Below are 20731 nucleotides of genomic sequence, written 5' to 3'. Positions count from 1 at the left end.
AACTAATACAAACGTTAATGAAAAATGGTGTTTGTGAAAGTGGTTTTCATCGTACCATCATCGTTTCTCCGATACCAAAAAACTAAATATAAACATGTGATATCAAGTGCCAAAGAAACAAAAACGGGTGTTCCTCAAGGAAGTGTGCTCGGGCCTCTTTTATTTATTTTTTACATCAACGACTTGAAGAGAATACTAAAACACTGTGATATTAATTTATTTGCTGACGACACAGTGATATTTCTTGCATTCGACAATGCTATTGCTGCTACTGAAAAACTGAACTGTAATCTTGAAAAGCTATCAAAATAATTCAATCATAAAAAAAACTCAAATTAAACGTAGCAAAGACAAATTACATGATAATATCCAATAAACCAGTGAATAATGAATGCGTTAATATGAATATAAATGGAATTCCATTGGAATGGGTCAAAGAGTTTAAGTATTGTTCCGTTTATTGTAAGATGAAGTTTAGAATCTTACATTAGTAAAAGAATAGTACAAAATGCAATTAAAATTGTACTCAGTGTAGTAACACGGATATTATAGCAAAAAGTCCAAACCCCTTCCTGGCTTGAAAACGTAAGCACACAAGAAATTGTCTTGCTCATATCTCGTGTTTGACACCGTGGTGCGAGATCGTTTTTCGTTCGAGACTACACGAAAGGAGGAGAACGCACGCACAAGAAAAACGACATCGTGGCTGCCGGTTCGGAGAAGAAAAGCGGCAGTGAAAAAAAATCATTATTGGTGGAACCGCCATAGTGGCATCTGGCACATCAACCAGGTAGAAAAGTTCCGGTACGAGTGCAGAGTGCTGACAAAGTAGACGGGTGTCAGTAGACCGGGTGGAAAACACAGCCGGCCAAACCACTTCCAATGCTAACCGCCCGTAGAAGACGTGCACACGCATTGGTCATGAAACGGACTCTTGGTCAGGAACTCAGCGTAGTCGAAGGTAATTTGTTGCAATAAAGATGGTGACAATGATGCTAACGTGTTCGTTTTAATTAGGTACTTTTCAAATAAGCTTGAGCCAGTAACAGTGATCAACCGGTCGCTACAGGGACCGCTCGGAAAACGACTGAATTGGAACGAGAAAGAAGCGTCCCGATCCGAGGGTGAGTTTCACGGCACAAGTATTGTCTCTGCCGATATTAATAGAAAGCCTTTTCAGGGCACTTTATTTTGCCACGGTCTCAAGATTCGGGAACTGCAGGAAGGCCGGCTGACGTCGACAGAATTGGACCATACGACGGTCAAAGACGGTAGTACGACGAGGACCGACTACGGAGCTCCTTGTGACAGCATGACATAGTTGGACATCGATCTGTCAAAACAAAATATTCGTGATATCGACACTGAGCGTTCATAAGGACCAATGTCGAAAACGTAAACCATGGCTTCTTTCGTAAATTTCTCGTACTTCAAAGTCAATCAATGTAAGCCACCAATTCTATCGGATAGGAGGACTTTCGCTCTACACAATCATCGTGGTGGTTTACTTGCGTGAGTTTTCATTCTCGAGAAATTCTCCGAAAAAGTAATTGTTTACGTTTGCGACATTGGCCCTTATGAAACAAAAGTAGATATATGGTTGCATGCTCAGTAATCATTGATGTTGACGGTGACTCTGCAACTCTTTACCCTATAGTCGCTATATTCATAGTCTGGCGGATAGAATTTCGATCTATCAAAAAGCGGAACCATTTCAATGTATTGTAGAACAACAATTGAAAAGGTACTATCAACTTTGATAAACAATACGTTGATTATTCTTTCCTCGTCAATCGAAGGTAAATTAGGGGCATCATCGGATAGGGGAAATTTTCCACAACCTAAATATGGCGTTAGTTTGCGTAGGTGATCCTTTAGTCACGAGAAAACGGTTTCCGAGATTTTGTTCGTAATAGCTGATGTGCTCTTTTCTGTTGTTGGTCGTGATTTGGTCGATTGGTTCCGCTATTTGACAGCTTAATTGGTTCCCGAGATTCTATCCGCCATACTATGCGTTGACGGCACAGTCGAAAAATTTGATCTTTCAGCAAATATAGACAGTTTCTTATGGGAATTTTCGGTGGAGTGAAAGGATAGTACAAAGTCCGCCATGTTTCACGCACAGTTTGACGTTTGCCTATGGATTTTCTCATATAGAAGTAAAGAGCTACAGAGTCGCCGTCAACGCCAATAGTAAAATCTCATAAGCATCTGACAATCTGTGCATGAAATCTAGCGGACTTTGTCTTTTCTCTTCATTCCACCATGGTACCAGCAAGCCGTCGTCTTTTCACGGAAAGATTGACAGTATCTTATGAGATTTTCATAGGAGTGAAAGGGTAAGGAAATGTTCACCATGTTTCACGGCCAGACTGATGTTTGCTTATGGGATTTCAACCATAGGAGTAAAGAGTTACAGAGTGAACGAAAAGGCGAATTGTCAATTGTCAGGATAATGCACAATGAGTGTAAAGAGGTGAAGCCCTGAGAATTTATCGTCTCTTTTGGTCCTCCGCTGTTCAAATGGTTGACAGAGTTTGCTGTTTACAGCTCATTTGATAAAGCGGCCATTATTTTTTCGACTAGCTCTGCAGGGGGCTAATCAAAGGATAATTTCACTAGTATTTAAACAGCAATTTACCTTTTTAACAGATGCAATATGTCTACGTCTCTTCGGCCTGGTTGAATTGTATTGGATTGATTAAGGATTTATTGTTAATTTAATGCAATTTAATTTTCCTCAAGTTTATAGAACTTCTTCTCGAAAGATCGAAGCACATCTTTCTAGTTTGAATCAAGATTGCAAATACTCATTTCAGCTAAAGCAATGTTTTTTTTTTAAATTATGAAATAATTAGATGCCATGATCATATTTTGAATTGGTAGGATACAAGAAGAGGTTGCAAAGAATGTGTTTGACATATTAAACCTGCTTATTTCACTTCATGAGAGTCACAATCAGCGATTTTTCACACACTCACTCACTCACTCACTCACTCACTCAGCGATCAGAAAATCGCTGATTGTGACTCATAGAAAGCAAAATTTACAGGTTTTATGTTTCCAACGCATACTTTGTAACCTCTTCTTGTAAGTTACAAGTAAAACATGCCATCATACCATCTTTTGGTTTTATTCTTCTGAAAAACATTATTTTAGCTGAAATGAGTATTTGCAACCTTGGTTTGGATAATTTTCCTGAAGTTTGTAGAGCTTCCCTGAAGTTCAATAAACTTCTCTGAAAGAAGTTGAATTTCTCTGCTTCTTTGGAGGAACTTCTTTAAAGTTTTCAGAACTTTCCTAAAATTCAATACAGTTCCCTCTAGTTCGCAAAATTTACTAGAAAATCACTGAACCTTCCTGAAAGTTTCCTTAGACAAAATATGGGAATTGCAATGAAGCTCTAGCAATTCTTTATTAATTCAATATGGGGACTACCTCAACTCGCTGGGCAAGAGTAGCTAATCTCATGTGAGTTTCATTCCTGTATTATCGACATTATCGGATAAATGATTTTCGCCATGGTTGTCAGAATTTATTTTCGATCTCTCCGTTGAGTCAAACATCTCTATTTATTTTTAAAAATCGTAGCAAATTTTCCACCCCTCAGGATGTTTTGGTGACAAATGTCATCTTCGCCACCTACTGAGTACGAGGCACAAAACTTCCGGATACATGTCATATCCTTTATTAAACTTTTTTACAGAGTAGCTTTTTTGAAGCACATCAAGCGAACTTTCTATTTTCTTCACGAGGTTTTTAAATTCTACACGATACATTTATAAAAAAAAACTCGAAACAGGACGAAAATCAATGCCTACTATGAAAACGTGGCTATCACGGACTGTCTTGCTCGTTTCTTTCTCTTTTACTGTTATGAGGGAATTGAAATTAAATAAGATTTGGTGCTACCAACAAATATAAAATGATTTTGCGCAAAGTCGACAAAATCAATGTGGATCTTACTTATAAAGAGAACTTCTTTAATGCCGTTTGGATTAATGCAATCAACTTTTAAACCTTATTTAACTGCATTTTTTTTTTCAATTCATAATAGTTTTGTGTGGTCCATAGTTCGTATACGTCTTCATAATCTGCCATGTTAACTTCAAAACATATATATATATAGGGGCCTCATAGCCTAGTCAGTAAAGGCACGGTATTACCAAGCCGGAGGCGGCGGGTTCGATTCCCGGTCCGGTCGAGGGAATCTTTCGGGTTGGAAATTTTCTCGACTTCCCTGGGCATAGAGTATCATTGTGCCACACAATATACAAATTCATGCATTGGTATTGGCATCGAAAGCTCTCAATTAATAACTGTGGAAGTGCATTTAGAACACTAAGTTGAGAGCACGCAATAAGCTAATATGCGCTAAGCAATAAGCTTGAAATGCGAATAAGAAGAAAAACACGTTTTCTCAAAAAAACCAAGATGAAATATTTTAAAAACGTCACAGATTTGATTGTTATGATCAACACTAACATCCTTTGAAGAAAAATCTGAGGTACATGAATGTTGCAAAAAAAGTTCCTTCAGACATAGCGTGTAGAGCCCATATGCTTCCTTGCAATATACATCAAATTTTTCCGGGTTTATTGGCTCTTGGCAGTTATTAGCAATTAATATATTCCGGACTCTGGAAATTAACTCTTCATCAATGTTCAGCACGGAGCTTAAAAGCTTGGGATTTCCAAATGCTCTTCGACAAACGTTTCCTGTAGTACTGGTACCTGCTCCACCCGATCGTGGTTGATCTACTCTTACTCCAAATTTTTCGTAAAGCTGTGTCGTCACATGTTTTTTTTTTCTTTGTTCATATAGTTCTTTGAACGGTTTCGCTACCTTCCATTTTTTGATATCCATTCTGTATGCAAAATGCAAAAGGCATTCGAAAAATCTTATCCAAGCATCAAGTGGAGATATGCCGTAATGCAAGGCTTCTTCGTTTGATATAAATCCTTCCTCGAATTTCTCTGCATCATTCATTACATTTGGTGTTGCCCCACATATTGGACAATTCTGCATCGACGAATTTCCAGTGATATAAGTTAAGACTTTTCCGTCTATCATACTGAGGACAAAATCAAAATCAACAAGTATAAACTTGTCGTTTGAGAGTTCAATTTTCACTGGCGTTAGTTCACTCATTTATTTTTCTACATCCTGTTTTGTAGCCAGAATAACTTCTTTACTCTCTTTAATGAATTCAAGGATGAATGGCCTACAAAATCGAATACTTTGAGGCATGGGATTAAACCACATAATTTCCTTTCGATCATTGTACATGAACAACTGAATTGGTGTTACAGTGGACGAAAATACATCTGAATCGTCCTGACATCCTTCTGGTAGCACTTGATGATATTGTGAATATCCAGTTGATCCGTCCATACCCCAGCTACATAGAAGAACCAGTTCCGTAGAAACTAGATCGTTGCTATCCATATACTCGTTGAGCTCTGCATCAATTATTTGGACGATTCGTTTCACTGTATTTTCCATCAGCACCTGGAGTTTCACTCTTATTTTCAATGCACTTTCTTCGATGAATTCACTAGGAGGGGCGCATATTTTTTTCACTGCTCCGATCACATAGTAAGGTGGAAATCTTGAAGGTGATTCACTATGTATTACTTCGTATTGAAATCTACTCAATCCAGCCTCGATAAGTACACTAAAAGCCTCTTCTGGTGACATCATTCCTCGTTGATCAGTTAGTTGAGCCAGCATGGTTTTAGAGCTTTTTGGGTTTTTTTTTAAATATGCCCAATAACTTTAACTAAATTAAAATCCTTTCGATTATAAGCGGTCCGCCTTGCAAATATCAAAGCTTTCTCGATGGTATCGAATTTTGGATCAACTGCTTCTTTATCGATGACGCGACGTTTTCCTCTTTCACTCAAATCCAAGAAAGGTTTTGAAGGTCGTCCACGTTTTGTTCCCGAGGCCGAGGTTGAGGCAACACATTGCTCCTGTTCAATGAATTCTTCGATGCCAAATACTCCATCAAGCCAATTCCGAAAATACGACTCAAATCGCTCTTTCGTGCGATTAGCTTCATGCCATTTGTTGATGTATTTAGTAACGATTTTATGGATCTTTTCATCGAGCCGTTTACGTTTTTCCACCGAGATGTTATAATTTTCACAAATGAATTCAATGGCTCTGTGAACATTGTCACTATGGCTTAATTTTGCGTCTAATAGATTAATAATGGTTCTATTATCCATGCTCACACTTGGTCTCAACCGTAAATTTGAATTACACTGTAGTAGTTTAAATAAAAGATACACAAAATACACTATGGCTTCAAATTGACACTACAGTAGGTTAAGTAAAGACTTAGGTATAAATTAAACTCATCCGCGCATATGCGTAGGTACATACTTACGCATATGCTTCTATAATCGTCATAACCCAGGTACTTACTTTAGAATAAAGCATAAACGAATGTAATGATGAACGTAAAATCAAACAGTGAACTTTATGATAATGATGACTTCTTTTTGTACAAAAGCTTAAGCCCTTTTTAAAAGTTTTTCATGAAATATTAGAAAATGTTCTTTAACAATATATTTCGACTATACCAACCGAATATAATTCCAAAAGTTGCAAAATAATTGTTGAAAAAGTTTGTTTCCAAGCCGGCTCTTGTACAATTTGAAATCTCCCATAATAACCGAAAATTTTCAAATCGCTTATATTTCCAATGGGGCAGGTTGGGGCAGGCAAACTCTTCAGTACTTGTTAGAGTACACTCAATACTTCATCCAGAGCTGAGAATTAGCCTGGGAATGTGCGAGACTCGAAAGTTTGTGATCAATAAAGTTAAATTTTCATTTATTTTCAATTATTTTTTTTTCTATTTTTATTTTTAAATTTTTTTGTCTCCATCAAATTTCCAAATGGATTTTATTTTCGAAAGCTTATTAAATTACCTTTCCAACGATGTATAATGATGTGGTAGTTAAATGATAAATAGTGAATGAAATTTTATTTGAGTGGTAGTGTATTTTTGCGGCAAAATTTGTACTTTTCTTACTCTTTTTTGACTTCGACATCCGATATCTCAGAAACTAAAACTGCTAGAAGCTTGAAACTTTCAGATTCTCATAGTTGAAATGTTTACTATCCACCAAAAATAACGAAATAAGGATTAGTGAAAGTCGATTTTTTGATTTTTGAACGCCTGATATCTGATAGTGGGTTGGTCCGTTGAAAAAAAAAAATATAAAAAATCTCCCATACAAATGTGGACCAGTCTAGTGTATGATGGCTACCAAGCTTTTAGGATTTTTTCCTTATTAGAGATTTGAATAGATTTTTCTCCTTTACTTTACTTAAATCTTTGGTTATTATTAAAGGGTGTACCGTTTAAAATCCGCACATTCAAAATTCATTCGCAAATTCTAGTTTTTATCCGATTATCAACAAATTTTCAGTGAGTAAAAAGAAACAATTTAAGTCAGTTTTGGCATCATTCATTTAATTTATTCCGCCTTTATATCCGAATGTGAAAACCTTGGCCTTAACCCCAGCCATAAGGTTCTGCACGACCTTAGAATCAGAATTTTCGCATATTAACCCATGCTTTCTTCATTTCTTCAACATTCTTCACCGCTTTTGGTCGTTTTGGAAGAAACTCCTTCATAATGGCCCAGTATTTTTTTTTTCTATTGGGCGCAGTTCCGGGGTTCAGATATGTCGGCACGAAATCGACATTATTCGCCTTATATCACTCTAGCACGTCCTTCGTGTAGTGGCATGATGCCAAATCCAGCCAGAAGATCGTCGAACCGTCGTGAGCCTTCAGGAGAGGGAGAAGCCGCTTTTGAAGACAGTCTTTCAAATAACCTGTCCATTCATGATACTTGCGGTAACGAAAGGTGTACTCCGCTTTCCGCAAGTACAAATCACTTGCCGAATTAAGAACTTCTTTGCGGACTTCGACATCTTCTGTGTCCGGAAGTTCTCAGGAACATCACACTTATCCTTGGCAGTCACATACATGTTTCTTGGAATCGGGTTGGCATTACGCAGCAGTGTGGTTTCGTTAACTTCTGGTCGTACAACTTCCAGGACCAAGCTTGCGAATTCTCATTACAGCTAAAATGATATTTTTCGGATTTATGAAGCTTTGAAATATTTTAATGTTTATTCTTATTTACAAGATGCAAGAAGAGAAGGTAAAGTGTGTATTAGAGCGATGCAAAATTTGAAATTTTCGCTCCACAGTACTCAAACGATTCCAAATCGGATCCTGACTAACCTCTCAAAATTTGAACCCATTTGGTGAGAAACTGAGATGGCACAAACCATTTGAAGTTTGTATGGGAATTACTATGGGAAAACCAAGATTTTTGTTCATGTCGCTCTAATAATTCACCATATCGGTCTGCTGCTAACAAAATCAACTGCTCAGCAGGCAACATTGATGTTTCTGGGGCGTTGAATAGGACACAAAAATCATGGCTACTATGTCAGACTGCAAAATACAGTGTTGCCTATAGAGCAGCTGCTTGATCATGTCATAAGTTTACAAATCTCTTAAATAATTAATAACTTTTTCCTGTCTCGTTTTACATAGAAACGATCTTGAGCAAAGATGTAGCTGAGAAAATTTTATATAAGAATAGCTATCGAACTGTTTCGCAGCTTAATATGGAAAAAGACTAGAAGGCAATGAACAAAAAGTTGAGATTTCCCATAGTAATTTACATGTAAACTTCAAATGGCTTGTGCGAAGTCTGTTTCTAACCAAATGAGTTGTAACTTTGGAAGGCTTATCAGGACCCGATTTGAAACCATTTAAGCACTGTGGAGCGAAAAAGTCAAATTTTGCATCAGTCTAGTGTGTATATGACACATAAAACCTGTAAACTTAGCTTTCCGAGGGTCACAATAGCGAATAGCTGTAACGATGAGCAACCCGATGAGCGAGCAATCAGCAATCATAAAATTCACGTTCTGAAAGCAAAATTGACAAAATTTATATGTCAAACCCAAACTTTACCACCTATTATTGGTTCTTACAAATAAAAATTTTCATTATACAGCAGTTCCATTTCAAATGACGATTTTTTTTTTTAATTTTTTGATCGACCCTCTACGATTATGTTGAAACTTTGCACAGTTGTTTTTTATTTTCCAACATGCCATTTTTCATCTTTGGTTCCCTAGTTTTGTACACGACTTACACTTGAAAAGGGCTTATGCAAAAATGATACGCATCAATAGAAAAACATATATCTTGCGAACGTTTTGTTTGATTGCGATGATGTTTTGGAAGAAGTTGTGGACAAATATTGTGCCTTTCAAGAAAAAATAAACACTGTAAAAAATTATATCTTTTTTTACAAAAAAAAATCAAAATTATCAAAAAAAAATAAAATTACTCAAATTGCATTTTTTTTTTTTACTATATTTTTTTAATTTATTTTGTAGTTTAGATAAAGTAATACCTAATGACACTGCGCATTTGCTGGGCAAATCATTAACAAAAAAGGTTATGAATCATTGAAAAAATAAGTATTTTCCAAAATACCACCTACAGTTATCGAATATCTTTAAAATAGTGTTAATATTAAAACACATCAAATTATCAACAAAAAAGCTCATAATGCTTAAATTGCCCAAAGCTGTTATTTTCGAGATACTCGTAGGTTAAACTTCACTTAACGCATATTTTAAGAAGTTTTCGCCTTTTTGTGATGTTTACTAAATTGCATATCTTTTTAAAATATTTTTTTTTATATTTATTTTATAGCTTAGGTAAAGAAATGCCAATTGACACTGTGTATTTCCTGGTCAAATCATAAACAAAAAAGTTATGAATTATTGAAAAAAAAGTATTATCCAAAATACTACGAATAGTTACCGAATATTTTTAAAATAGTGTTATTTAAAATTATATATATTAAAATATTAAATACATTAAATTTACAACAAAAAAGCTCACAATGCTTAAATTGCCCAAAGTTGTTATTCTCGAGATACTCGTAGGTTAAAATTCATCTGTCGTTTAATTTGAGCAATTTTAACTCTTTGAGATGTTATTCGTGAGTGTTCAATGTTGAAAGTATTTCTAACAAAAAGCCCAATTAATTTCTTTCAACTTTGCTCTTCACAGTTTTTCAATCATACGCATGAGTTAAGATATAATTAATTATGAGTAAGAGACGGTATGGGAAAAGATTATTTTTCTGTTTGGCCCCATATACGGCTAGCTAGTTTAGCTAATTAATTATATCTTAACTCGTGCGTATGATTAAAAAACTGTGAACAGCAATGTTTAAGGAAATTAATTGGGCTTTTTGTTAAAAATATTTTCAAGATTGCAAGCCTGTCCGGGACGTCTTTTTGCGACTCGAGTTTCATAAAAGATGATTAATCCGCTGCTTCGGGCACGGGATGTGCTCCTAAGCAACTGATTCTTAGTAAATTATTTTCATATCGAAATATGTGATATCTACATCCATAAGCAGCAATCCTATGGAAACAAATCCTAACACTTTCCGAACCAGAAATTTACATTTCATCTAACCGTCTAAAATGGTGCTTCATTGCGTTGTGCGCCCACAAAGCTGACCCACCTGTCCAAAGGGTAGGAAATCGAAGCCATACAATGCCATACAATACTTCACCACTCCAAGCCATACAATGCTTCACCACTCCATGTTGCAGTCCTACACCGTATGAAAAAACATGTACATAAATGCGATAAATATCGCACATGTTATTTACGCTGGATTTTGCGTAATTTAGCACGATATTTCATGTAAATTCAAGCGCAATGTTGTGCAAATCTGCAGTATTGTATGCAAGCAATGTAAGCAATGTCGTTTCTTACGCCAACTTAGCTCAAAATTAAACGAGAGGAGATTTTAAGAGACAGTTAAAATTCAAAACTTTTTTCTGTGTAGCAAAGAACAATTTGGATTTTGGACGTGCACGCCTGGGACCGTTCTACTGATTGCATGGTTTGGCTGCATCCAAGGTTTAGTTTTCCCTCCCCATGCAGAAACCAACCATCACGAAAATAAGCAAATCCTCTTCTTAATCGCATCAGAGCTGCACAGGAAATCACTGCCTAATTGAGTTGCTACGGTGGACGATTTATGCCAACCTGGACGCATTTTGATTTCTGACCATTCACAGGAGATGATGGAAAGCAGTGCTGTGTTTTGTCATTGTCCCTGGAAGATTTCACACGATATGAACAAAATTGTGTTTGATATTGTCACTGGAAGACTTTACTCGCTCATAAACCTTCGTCAAAATCTCATTTGTGTTTTGTCAGTAGCAAATATTCACCTGGTAACAAAATTATTAATTTTGTGCGTTCTTATTCACATATTCACATTATTGTTATTCATGTATGTTTAGTTTGACTAATCGATGGATTAGTTATACTATTTTGTTAGAAATTTAGCTGAAAACAAATCATGCACATTGTCATCACTGACTGTAGGTATTATCACTGATAAATGACATGGCATCATTTGAAGATCATTTTCATTTCGAGACAGTGAAGGAAGCTGTTTTGCTAATATCGTCGTGCTAATGCTAAATTCTTCCAAAATCGATTTTGGGTATGATTGTGATTGTTTCGTGGAAAGCATTTGACCATCAAGAGCATAAGCCTATTTAGATGTGGAAGCTGTTGCAATGTTGTGTTGTGCCCGATTGAGATTGATGCTATGTTGACTTTTCTAAATATTCCAACATGCATTCAAGCTCACGCAGAATGGGAAAATAATGGGAAAACTTAAGGATCAAACGGGAGGAAAATTGAATTAAAGCTCTTTTGAGTAGTTTTCCCAGCAAAAAAATATATCAACGGAAGACCAACGCCATAAGGTCAATCCGGGATGTGGTAAAGGAGGGCAAAAAAATGCAGTTGCACGGAGCTGAAAGTCTGTGAGGATTAAAAACTTTTCAATGCACCATTAAGAAGTGCTTAACAGTCTTTGCTCCTTCCCTTTATGTCGGTCGTGGCGTCGGACATCGCCATAACAACAACGATGATGATGATGATCTTCAAGTTTCTGGATTTTAGCTGTGTTTCGAAAGTTTTCTGATTGAATTTTATCGATTATGTTGAAATGTTCAGCGATTAAGCTTGTTACGAGAGGGGTATCTACCCCTTCAGTTGTTGTATTGAAGGCATACTTAACTGACAATTTTAACTGCAGAACAGCTGATTTTGGTGAATTTACATTTGTATGGATGATTTTCCAAGCGAGGAGGAGGGATCTAAAGCTTCACAAAAACTGTCCCCGCGGAATGTAGCTTGTTGGGTAGTAGTCCATAATGCACCTCTGTGGTAAAATTTCCCTGCGCGTCATTGATTTCCTGCACACTTAGAAAAAGTAATGTAAATTTAGTTGCTCTCAGACTGACATATACGAGCGTCAGTTTTGACATAAAATTGAGTCATAACAGACGCGCAACTAAATGATGATGATGATGGTCCCACCTCTTACCCCTACAAAGGTTTGAGCTGGACGAGTTATCTTTAAGATAATTAAATATAAACATTTTAACCAGGTTTGCAAACAAAATCGAGCTGGTTACAATTACAGATATAAATGTCCTGTTAAATATGCTATAGGCATCAACCAAAAACATTCAAAGGTGTAACTAGTTATCAAAAGTCCAAGTATAGTCCTCGACAATACTTCCATTTACACGTGACCTGGGATTTACACGTTTAAGCTTCCGCAGTGCCAGGACTATATCCAAGGAAACGACTTCCAGCCAACCCTTTACTAATTCAAGGCTTTTGCCACAATTTCCACGTATTAGTCATTTATACCTGTATTCCGCGCGCGAGGCTCAAACCATCGTAGACTACTCAAAGCTATTTTTACTATTACTACTACAAAATCAAAAAACTAAAAATCCATCATCACCATCGAGGCAAACAATGTAGTTTTTTGTATATGCTACACCAATTACTAAAATGTCTATATGACAGTCTCCATACAAAATAATCCGTTAGAGATAATGTTGTCAAGATACATGATTTATCCATTCATAAAAAATTAACTGCTCAATAAACAGCTTTTACATGTGAAATGCAGCGTCTCTTGAATTCTGTAAGTGTAGTTGCACGCTTGATGTGTCTAGGCATCGAATTGAAAACATTTATACCTTTGAAAAATAATGAATTTTGTGAAGCATTATTCAAAAGATGTGGTGTTCTTACTTCATCCGCGTTTCTAGTGTTATATCTATGAAAATCACTTCCTCTTTCAATCCGATCACACAAATATCGAGGCAGCAAACCGTTAACTACTTTAAAAATGAACACCATAGTCAAAAACACAATTCTTTGCTTCACTGACAGCCATTGCAAAGCGTCCAGCATAAAAGTTGAGGAAGTGAATCTATTACATCTTAAAATCAAACGCATTACTTTATTCTGCAAACGCTGTAATCTCGATATTTGTGTTTCATTGGCCAAAAATAAAATGGAAGGGCAAAAGTCTAGATGAGGGGAGATGATTGATTTGTATAACTGTATTTTACCACCAATAGTTAAATCGTTTTTCAAGCGACATAGGATTCCATACTTCTTGGCAATTTTCTTGATGACATTGTCAATATGAGAATTGAACTTGAGTTTGTCATCAATAATCACGCCAAGATATTTAATTTCCTGAACGCGATCAAGTGTCTCATCATCAATAACAACAGAGACATCATCATCTACACGATTCCGCGAAATTACCATGAATTTAGTTTTACTTATATTTAATTTCAATTGTTTATACTTCAACCATCTACTTAGAGAACGCAAATCTTCATTCAAGCGTGAAACGGCTTCTTCTAAATCTTTAGCTGCAATGAATAACACAGTATCGTCAGCAAAAAGATTAATATCACAAAACCGTAAAACTCGTCGCATGTCATTAATATACATAATAAATAAAAGGGGCCCTAATACACTTCCCTGAGGCACTCCAAGGTCATTGTCAACGGGACAAGATACAAAATCATTAAAAACAGTCCTTTGTGTTCTGTCAGATAAATAGCTTTCAAACCATTTGTATGCAGAACCTGAAATTCCAAAGCGCTTGATTGTTCTCAACAATAAGGGCCTAGAAATTGTCTCAAAAGCGCGTTTTAGATCCAAAAACACAGCAACAATCGTATCTTTATGCTCCAAATTTTCTTTCCATTTAGCTAAAACTAAGTTTAACGCGGTTTCACAAGAATGGCCTTCCCGGTATCCCGATTGTTCCGGTATCAACAAACAGTTACTATTTAAATATTCTAACAGCTGGCCTTTTACAACAAGTTCCAAAATTTTCTCTAATGTGTGCAACATGTTGATGGGACGAAACTCTTCGGCTTTAATCGTCCCAGCAACTTTTTGTATAGGAACAACTAAAGATTCTTTCCAAATATGCGGCACGTGCCCAGATTGCAATGATTGATTAATAAGGTCCCACAGAGTGTGTCGAATGACATGAAAGCAATCTTGAATAACTCTAGCATTAACATTATCTAGCCGTTTTTCCTAATAAAAAGCAAATATTTTTAAGTTCATCTAATGTAATTGGGTGAAAACCATTAAATCTACAATTACTATTAATCGGCTGTTTTATTTCGTCCGGTTCATTGATCAGTTCAATAGATTGATTGATCAGTGAAACGCTCTCGACGAAATAGTCATTAAACTTAGAAGCAATTACTGGTTCTGACTGTTCTAATATGCCATCAAAAGTTATGGTCCGCGATTTACAATTACTAGGCTTCATCAAAGATTTCAAAATTTTCCATAACTCTTTGCTGTTGTTTTGATGCTGATCAATTTTCCTCTGAATATATTCACATCGAGTTTTCTTAATCGATTATGAATATTTATTACGCACGACCGTGTACCTATTCCAATGATTATCACTATTAGATCTACAAAACTTTTTGTACCATTTGTCCCTCTTACGTTTAAGACGCAAAAGATCCAAATTGTACCAGCTGTTCGAGTTTTTCAAAGAAACAAACTTTTGTTCAACTAATTTATTGGTACAAGTTTTCAAAACGTTAGTAAGAACAGCTGCATCTTCATCTAAAGTTCCGGTAACTAATGGAAAATCCACGCTTCTCTCAACAAGATTCGAAACAGCTTGCTTCGAATATTTCCTCCAGCACTTCAATTTTACAAAATTATCGTTATCGTTAACACTGTCTAAGAAATTAATTACTAAAGTTTCATGATCGGTTATTTTCAAATCAGCTTGAGTAACTGAACTGACAGAATCAAAATTAGAATAAACATGGTCAATCAAAGTTCTACTGTGCCGGGAAATACGCGTACATTCACTTACTAATTGTTTTAAATTAAAGAAATCAGCTAATTGCTTCAGATGGTTCGAATTGCTAGTATCATGCCAATTAATGTTAAAATCACCCGCAAGTATATTTAATTTACTAGAATCTAAAAATGTCTCGAACCAGTTCTCTAAAATTTCAATAAAACGCTGATTACTTGAACTGGGAGAATGATACAAAACACCATAATTACCCATCTTCATGCCACGTTCAACTGTAATGCCTAAGAACCAATTGCCATCAATAACTTCGTTTTGGCGAATATTGAATTGAACTGATTCTTTGACATAAATAGCAACACCGCCAGTGTGCCTCGAATGTGACAAACAAGCAGCAGCTTTATATCCCGGAATGCTATACTGATCAAAAGATTCAATTTCTACAATATGTGTTTCTGCTAACAAAACCAAAAGTGGACGATTTTCTTCTACAATCTGACGTAATGTTACGTAGTTTGTAGATAACCCCGCAATATTCAAATATAAAATCTCTAATTTACTCACATTACTACTGGAACTTGGTTGCTATTTATTGAAATGTAAGCTGCTTTTTTTCTGATCATATAGTTTTTTATACACAAAACAATTAGAACTAAATGCTGCGTGGTTGACGTCCAGATTTAATTTACGCTCCTTATTAGTTTTTAAACAATTAACGCATTTCAATACAGTTGACGTACACTTTCAATTCAATCAAACGTACTTTTCGACGAGTAACGAACATTTCAGTCTCGGAGCACTTAATTTTACATGACATATTTGTTTACGTCTGATCCTTTATGTCAAACATGGATTCCGTCACGTGTAAAATTAATTATTTCTAAGTGTGTGGGATTTTAGGTGCGTAAATGCTAGTTTAAGTATTGAACTAGCAGTGATGGCTACAACCACAAGGGTCATTCCACTCCAGGGTGCATCAAGCCTACAGTAGCTTACCCGCCTTCCGCTGTAAAATGCGCGAGGAACAGTACACACTCAACCAGAATTAAGGTGTTCGGTAATAATGTTTACTGACTCTGGATTGTAAAGCAAAATTATAGCTTTAACATCAGATCACAACTGATTTGTAACCGACAATAGTTACTATGTGTTTTTGCAATGTGGACGATGTATGCTTCTCCCAGCAGCTAGTGTAATTCGTGGTTCATTCGCCTCATCCATGTTCCGTCATCCATCTGCACTCCACCGTAGATGGTACGCAACACCTTCCGTTCGAAAACACCAAGGGCGCGTTGGTCCTCCACGAGCATAGTCCAGGTCTCGTGGCCGTAGAGGACCACCAGTCTAATCAGCGTCTTGTAGATAGTCAACTTCGTGCTGCGGCGAATTTTATTCAACCAGAGCGTCTTTCGGAATCCAAAGTAGGCACGATTCCCTACCATAATGCGTCTTTGAGTTTCTCAGCTGGTATCTTTTTCGGCATTGAAACGATGGGTTGATGGCAAGTCCAATCCGCCTAGCTTCAGCCTTCAGTCTGATGTACGTTTCCGCCATGGTCTCAAAGTTCTGTGCCATGATGTCGATGTCATCGGTGACGCCAAGAAGCTGGATGACCTTCCTTAAGATCGTGCCACTCGTGTATATCCCAGCTCTTCTGATCACACCTTCTAACGCGATGTTGAATAGCAGACACGAAAGTCCATCACCTTGCCATAGCCCCCTTCGAAATTCAAAGGGACTCTAGAATTTCCCCGATACTCGAACAACGCACAGCACTCGATCCATCGTCGACTTGATCAATCGTGCAAGTTTATCCGGAAATCCATGCTCGTGCATAATCTGCCATAGCTGATCCCGATTGATTGTGTCGTATGCGGATTTAAAATCGATGAACAAATGACGTGTGTGCACGTTGTATTCGCAATAGAACCTACCGAATTGCGAAAATTTGGTCCGTGGTAGTGCGAGCACCCATGAATCCCGCCTGGTATTGCCCCACGAATATACAAATGGTGACAAGCGGTGGCATAGATATTAAACCTTTTATGAATATATAATCAGAAAACATAATTAGCAATGAGAAGACAACATTGAAATATCCCTAAGATGTCGAAGACTCCTTGGTTCAAAGGGTTGGACGTGGGTCGACACACTTTATTCGTGTGATGTCTCGCCTCATGTCCAATCACTATTCGTTAAACTCTCACTTGTTCCGTGTTGGGCTGGGGGACAGCAATCTCTGTGAATGTGGACAAGGTTACCAAGACGCAGATCACATCATTTGGTCTTGTGCTGAGCATCGCGGAGTCAGATCTGAGCTGTACGATTCCCTTCGGGCTCGAGGTAGACAACCCAATGTTCCAGTTCGGGAGTTTATGAAACTTAAATGTTTTCCTGAAGAATATTTAACTTAGATTTTAAGTTTGGTTAACTTTGTGTTTAGTTTGTGTTTTGTGTGTTTGGTTTTTTTATTTTTTTTTTGTAATAATTGTAACAAGTTGAATAGAAATAAGTTCATGTTTTGGAAATAGTGGAATCTCCTCCTCCCTCTCCCCATCCATAAAATTGTAAATCTCCACTAACTTCGAGACGACCGCGAGTATTTGGTTCAATCCCTGTAACTCTAGATTTAAGATTAGGATTAAGTATGTACCGTATGCGTGATAATGTTTGCACCTTAATGGTAATGGCAATGGCAATGTCAAAATTTAAAAAATTCTCAAAAATCTCGTTTTCGAGTTTTTTTTTATTCAAATTGGGGATGTTTCTCAGAGTTTTAAACTATGTTAATCATCGATAGAGTTTCCACTTGCTGCAATTACGGCTTCCACGCAATTCCGGAATGCACGGCATGTTTTAATAATGTAGTCTGGATCCATTTCTGTCGAGGTACGGGTCAATGTTTGTCTGAGGCTTGCTGTACTCGGGTGGCGTTTAGAACAGGCCTTGGCCTTCATGACGCGCCATATTGAGTAATCCAGCGGATTAAGATCGAGGCTGGATGGCAGCCACATATCCTTCGCCCAGAACGGAAGATGTTCCTGCAACCACTTCTGAGTGCGGTTCGAGATGTGGGACGGAGCACCATCTTGTTGAAATACAACATTTGGCTTCGGACCGTACTGTTCTTTGATCAACGGAAGAATATACTTACTTAAAATCCCAATGTAGACCTCCGTGTTGACCTTGTCGCCTTCTGGAATGAACACCGGGTCCATTTTTTTTGCCATCGGAAGCCACCAATCCAAACATCTGTGCCGTAAATTCACTGATTCCGTGTTCCTTTGCCATTTTCCTTATTGAACGCACTGGATTCATCCGAATCTTCCTTTTGATAGTAGCGGAACCCGAGCTGACCTCGGACGACCTGTGGCCACCTTTGCGGATAGTTGTACTTTCTTTTCTCGGTCTAAAATCCTTTTGACAGTCCACCGAGACAATCCCACGGCGATTGAAATGTCTTTTTGCGACATTTGCGCGTGGGACAAATCACGAATACGCTGCCACTTCTTCATGGTGTAACTGTCAAACTAAGTAAATCATTTTCTTTTATACACAGCCTACTACGGTATGTTGCCGGCGCCGGTGGTGTAGTGGTAAGCGTGACTGCTTTCTAACACCCCAATGGGTCTGAGTTCAATCCCAGCCGAGGGGTCTGAGGCATAAAAATCTCTGGTCACGTCTTCCTTCGGAAGGAAAGTAAAGCCGTTGGTCCCGGCCCATGTGTGTTGTGAATGGGTGCGATATCCTACGCAGGTGTGGAAGCTGCCTTCCTGTACATTCGGTTGCCGTCAATGGATGGCAATCGATGTCCGTCGGTGATTGGCACTAGATTGCGGAACAGAGACCGACGTTAATTAAAGGAAAAGAAGAAGTACTACGGTATGAGCTATAGGTTACGTACATGCAAAGAAAACCAAGGCATTGTATGCACAGGTGAAACGGGAACCTTATTTGTACGATGGTGCAAACATTATCACGCATACGGTATAACGAAAATGATAACTTGGCTCTGTAAAGTTTATTCGATTGAGCCTGTACAAATAAATCAATTCACAAAAAAATACCTGAAATATACTTCATAAGTGGTTGTACGAGTGCCTTTTCAAACAGAAGGAAAACAAGAGAATTGTTGTTTTAATATGTTTGGAACATACCTACGTAACACAACCTAAATTAAAACTCTATACGTTTACGTCTGTTTCAAATTCAGAAAAAATGTAGAGAGTAAATTTAATCATTATATTCTACTATTAAAGTTACCCGCATTATCAAAGATACCCCGTACCGTACGTTTTTGTACGAACTAATTGATGTAAGAATTGAATTTTCCTTCTAGTGCAAATTGCATGGCTTTGAAACATTAATTTTCGCATATATTGAAATTTGTACCAATGATAAACAACGGCTTCTGCTTGGACGTTTAAACAGTTTGCAAATTAAATTTTCAGTTGGAAATATATCGAGTATAGATAATAATGCAATTGAAATATAAATGTTATTTACTGAAAATTAAATAGCCACTTCTTAGGATGAAACTGTCTGGCAACATAAGCTTTTTCCAGTTGTATAGGTGAGCTCACGAAGCTACTAATACCCATGTAGCATATTTCAAGCACGAATTTTCAACACAGCCTACTTGATATGGTCGAATAAAAAAGATGACGGATTTCACGCCAACTCGTCTTCGGAGTTGGCAGCACCCTCTCAGAACCTTATGAAACTTTGTGGGTGTGGAGACTTAGCAATTTTAAGCAACTTTGAGTACTTATTTTTTTCAAAATTTATCTCGCCTAACATTTGATAAGGGTCAAAGTTTTTTGTCGATTTTTTTTTCAAATCGATAAAGCTTAAAAATGACAAGCCCTACAAAATAGTGATGTATGGCGAACTTTTAGCAAATAATCTGAAATTTTATAAAAAAATTTAAATAAATAAAAAAATTGGTTTCTACACTCTAAAAAAATATATTTAAAAATTAAAAGTCATTTTCCCAAAAATGGTACCCCTCAGATTTGCTTGATATTTTTTCTCATGAAAGGCAATATAATTACCTAACTTTTCTTCATACATCGCAAAGTGGGCGCTTTTAAGGAAAAAAAGTTGTTCGAACAACAACTTTTTCATGTTAATTTATTTTTAGCGTGTTTCACTCAAAGTCGAATAGTAATACGCGCACAACCTTATTAAAATCCGTTGAAACTTAATGAGCATAAAGATTTTGACCTTTTGATAATCTGGGCGTGCTTAAAACAAAAATCTAGCCTAACATTTGAAAGGGCCTAATACAGAGGATTTTCCTGCATTTCGAATGGTGTTTTAATAAATGAAAACTCTAGTGTTTTTGTTTAGTGCATAATTTATTTTCCTATAATTCTCCATACATAAGTTGAGTTTTTCATTGATTATTAGTCTATCGGAAACAGAGTGAAATTTTTCGGAGTTTCCTT

The sequence above is a fragment of the Ochlerotatus camptorhynchus genome, unplaced genomic scaffold, assembly GCF_037179485.1.
Source record: "Ochlerotatus camptorhynchus isolate MF236.1 unplaced genomic scaffold, CSIRO-AGI_Acam_v1.1 ptg000284l, whole genome shotgun sequence".
In the NCBI taxonomy this organism is placed as follows: domain Eukaryota; kingdom Metazoa; phylum Arthropoda; class Insecta; order Diptera; family Culicidae; genus Ochlerotatus; species Ochlerotatus camptorhynchus.
Note: the sequence above shows the minus strand (reverse complement) of the source record.